Source organism: Hydra vulgaris, chromosome 14 (assembly GCF_038396675.1).
Source record: "Hydra vulgaris chromosome 14, alternate assembly HydraT2T_AEP".
Taxonomy (NCBI): Eukaryota; Metazoa; Cnidaria; class Hydrozoa; order Anthoathecata; family Hydridae; genus Hydra; species Hydra vulgaris.
Genome location: NC_088933.1, coordinates 23,462,770 through 23,467,920, shown reverse-complemented (window position 1 = coordinate 23,467,920; position 5,151 = coordinate 23,462,770).

Sequence of the window (5,151 nt, the reverse complement as noted above, 5' to 3'; positions counted from 1 at the left end):
ATAGACTTATTTGTCAATTTTGCTTAGAACTATTAGCCAATTAAGTATTACTACAAATATTTATTGAAGACAATCTAAGACTAAATTAACTGTAAATTTATTATGGATTTGAACCTAATTTCCAGAAAGTGACCCTTGGTACAGTTCAAAAAAAGCTTATTGAACCTAGGGCCACTAATTTTTAAACTCTTCTACATGATGAAATTTTATTAGCATAAGTCAATATACTTATATAAGTAATTAGTATAGAGATGTGATCGTATCAGTTTCGCCATTTTAGACAAGCCTGGGGCCTTGAATTTGGGCATTGAAAAAATCTGGCCATAGACAGATTAATTTTCCCTAGACCTTATTGGACTTTTTGCCTTAACAAAACTTAGAAAAAAAAAAATATTATTACAATTATTGATCATTGAAGTAAATGTATTGAAAAATTAACAATTTATGTAACCACTTTATTTTATAGATTTTTGGTACTCTTCAAAAAACTCTAAAATTTTAGATTATTTGATAAAGTCTGCTGATTTTCCTCAAACCAATCAATGAGAATAAGGTTTAGAGTTTAAACTGGTAATGGTAAAGCTTTGTTAATGATAGTATCATTGAAAAAAGAGGCTGTCGAAGTTCAAATTTTTTTTAAAGTTTTCTTTACAGTTTGGTCAATACAGTCCAAAGACAAGGCCTAAGATATTTTAAGAAACTCATCTGGCTGGCTTGATGACACCTTTATTGATCGTAAAGTTTGTTTTTATATTAGCTTTCTAAAATATTTGGGTTTCCAAGTTTAAAATATCTGGGTTTTTATTGCATTTATAGTTGTTTTAATTCAGGTCGTTTTTCAGAAAGTTACATTTTTGTGCAAATGATTAATGTTAGAAAATCGTATTAGGTGTTTCTAACTAATGTGTCCTGATGCTGTTTCACATTGGAAGTGTGTTGAGTTTTATGATTCGCTCTTTAATAGTTTAAGTAAACACGATGCGCCATTTTTCTTGCATAGAATTGCGCATGAAAATGATTGTGATCTTTTCTTAAATGAAACAGCTTTGTGTAGCGGTATCAACCTAAGTTTAATTATATAAAAAGATAATGACATGAGGTAACATTACCTGAAATGTATTGAGAATGGTAAATTAGAGATGTTTCCTTTTGTTACTGTGTTATACTGTCATAAAAGGTGTTCCTTTAATACTATTATTGTTGTGAAAGTATCCTATTATTTCTGCTGTTTTTGTTTTTGTTTTTATGACTTATTTGAATATTTAAATTTAATCAATATACATTAAATACGTTTTTTTGTTTTTTATTGTTGGTTTGTTTATGTACCTTATATTTTAGTTATTATTTAAAAAGTTCATTACTTATTTTATTTTTGTAAGTGCCTCATAGATGTCTAAAGTTATACAATTGGCCAATTAAGGTCAACTATTGCTTGATCTTTATTTTGTTATTGGCATGATGATGTATTTTTCTCACTTTGTAGTTGTTTTTTTCTTACTGTTACCAGTTATTCATTTTATCAACTAGGGTTATCGATATATAGTTAATAGATACAGTTAATAAAGTCAGTCCTTTGTTTACATACATTTTTTGCAGTTGCAATTAACTATAGCTACTATTATAACTACGCCAAAAGTAGTATTAATATAAAAATATGGCTATGTAATTTTATAATTATAATGAGATACTTGATCAATTTTTTATAGAGTATTGTGAAAGTATAGACTATTCTGGCATGTTGATACCATGGCTATTTTAACATTTTTAACATTTATATGATTTAAAAATTCAAACCCTTCTGGCACACATTTAGAGTTCATTTTGTAAAACAATTTATTGACATATATTGATCAATGCAGGGACGCCGCCAGCATTTTTTGGTCTTTGAGATAGCTAACTTCCAGACAGTTGATGAAATATTTTTTGTACTATTTTCAACTAGACTTATAATCATCGATAAATTTTAAATTTCATAGTAAAATATTTTAGCGTTCAAAAATTATGACCATATAAAGTTTAAACCCCCTCAATTTGAGGGGGTTGCAAACTTTATATTGTTATAACTTTTGAACGCTGAGAGATAATACTATGAAACTTAAAATTTATCAATGAATATAAGTCTAGTTAAAAATAGTACAACAAATATTTCATCAATTTGTTGCTCTCACGTTTGGGGCAGGTGGGGGCAATTTTGGGGTATTTTTGTTGCCAATCTCCAATCATCGCAATTGTTTGCAAAGCATCCTTATTTGACATAAGTATGAACATCATCGATAAATGGTTGGAGTTTGCTCCATGTCTGGAAGTTAGCTACCTCAAAGACCAAAAAATGATGGCGGCGCCCCTGGATCAATGTGTTTATTATGTACTCTTCTGGCACAAAAGCAGCTATTTTTATTATTATTTTTTTTATTCATTACAATTTTATGATATTTATATTTTTATACTATATAGGCTTGTAATTCCATGTAAAAACATCGAAATTTTTCCGAAAATCCCCAAGTTTCTTCCAAGTTAAATTTTTCAAAAGGACTCAAAAACCACGTTATTCTATTTATATTTTGTAAGGTTATTTTGATCTTAGTTTCAAAATAGAGTTTTAGTGTAACATTAAGTGCGTCGTTTCTTTAATGTTCTTTTTATTTAAAACAATCGTAAGAAGTAGTAAACTAAGTTTAGGTCACATTTTATTATTATTGTGCTATACATACATTAAAACCGCTAAAATCGTCGAATAATACCCGTCTAGGTTATTATTCAACGATAGTACAGTAGTGGTGTACTGGTAGAGCGTTCGCCTCATAATCGAGAAGTTCCGAGTTCGATTACCACCACTTCACTGGTTGTACCGCACTCAACTTGTTTCTTCGCATAGCGGTCTTGTTCGTCATGGTTTGTGTTTTGGAGGTGTAGAGTTAAGAGAGGGTTGTCACAACAACTAAAGCAGCCTCCTCGACTATAGTAGCTTTTTGGCCTTGAGGAGGTAAATTAGCACCCAAAAAAAGGCTGGACACGAATTAATAAATTCTCTTCTTTTCTTTTTTCCTTGAACATATGTTGTTTTTTTTAATTTGTTCGTCTGGGTTAACAAAAAAAGCCTTGATTGTTCAATTTGTCTACTTATTTAACGATCTACTCATTTAACGTGACTCGATACGTTAAATAAGTTTTTTTATCATATTAACAAGTGATAGAATTAAAAATAAACTTTCCTAAATCAATATTTTTTCTATTTGATCTATATAAAAACAATAATACTAATAAAAACAAAACAAACAACCTTGTTCGCAACAACATGAAATCATTAAAAAAAAAACCCTTGTCAGTAAAAAACAGAAATAAAATATACACGAAGTAAATACTGAAGTAGTAAACAGTAAAGAAATATATGAAAAATGGACAGTGTATAAAAATTGCATATGAAAATAATTATACTATAATCTATATTTTTAAAAAAAGGTCTCAAAATATTACAAAAATGCTGCAATACTAAAAAATAACTAAACACAAGAATACTGACTGATCCTTTGAAGCATTTTTGCATCCAAACAAAGAAATTGTTATAAAGACTTTAAAAATATTAATAACTTTATTTTTAGATCACTTAATAAATATTAAAGTACTAAAAGTTATAGACAAGCTAAGCTAACCAGCTCATATAACCTTTCCTTTAACGTGAAAACTTTTTATTCGTTTTATAATAAAGTTTGATTGACTAAATATAATGAATTTGTAATAAAATGCTAAATTTATCCAAACGCATTTACTTTCTTTCCATCCCACCCCCACTCCAGGTGGTGGAATGGAAAAAAATAAAATTTAGGTAGCAAAAAGGCTGCAAAAAATAGGGAAAATGCTGCAAAAATTTATTCGATGAAATTTGGCATGTGCATAGAAAAGTTAAAATTAAAAATAGGTTAGAAAAAAAAAGAGCATATTTTCAATATGTACTGAGTGAAGAAGTACAGCTAAGTTTTGAAAGTCAATAAAACCACATAAAAAATTAAAAACTGTAATCAAAAGACACATCATATATAAGTTTATTAATTCTAGTTTTTAAAAAATATCTGTTTTAATATAGAACTCTAAAAAGAAACACAAGAAACACACTTCTTCCTCACTAACTAAATGCAGACTTTAAAAAACGTGGCACAGAGTTTTAGCACAAAAATCGGATCCGTAAAACGGCGATTTCCGCGTACCTATATATATATATATATATATATATATATATATATATATATATATATATATATATATAAATATATATATATAAATATATAATATATATATATATATATATATATATATATATATATATATATATATATATATATATATATATATATATATATATATATATATTTATATATTTATATATATATGTATATATGTATATATATATGTATATATGTATATATATATGTATGCATGTATGTTTGTATGTATGTATGTATGTATGTATGTATGTATGTATGTATGTATGTATGTATGTATGTATGTATATATTTTCTTTTTTTTTGACTATTTGCGACTATTTATATTTTTAAATACTGTATATTCTATATTCATTATATGCATTTTTAAATATTATATTTTCTTTTTTTTTTACTATTTTTTTTGATAAATTTTGTAATTGACTTAGTTACCATATTTTATTTCTATTGTCATAATCTGTCGGGTCTCTAAGAAAAGATTAGGTTGTTATTTTGTCATCCATATCTTTTTTGATCCCCTGTCTGCTTATTATTTATGTATTCGTAATTAAATTTTATTTTTTGGTGAAAAGTAATTGTAGTTTATATAAAAAGCAAAATAAAAAAAATAAAAAATAAAAAGTTTTGGTTTAAAATTATTTTTCAAACCAAACCTCATATATTCTGATAATTGAAAAACAGCTTTAGATTCTTTTTTTTTACCATCTTGGTGCAAACTACAAACGATAAATAAAATACAAACAATAATTCTAAAAATGAAAAAGATGAATCTAATGTTGCAAATCTTCTTTCCTTTGTTTTACTTTTGAAGTATCAAATTTTACCTGGGATCTGCCATATACTACAGTTGGATAAAAGCAGTCTTTTCTTTTACAATAGAAGCAGTGAGAGGAATCTTCTTATTATCAATTATAAATTGAACCAATATCGGTTC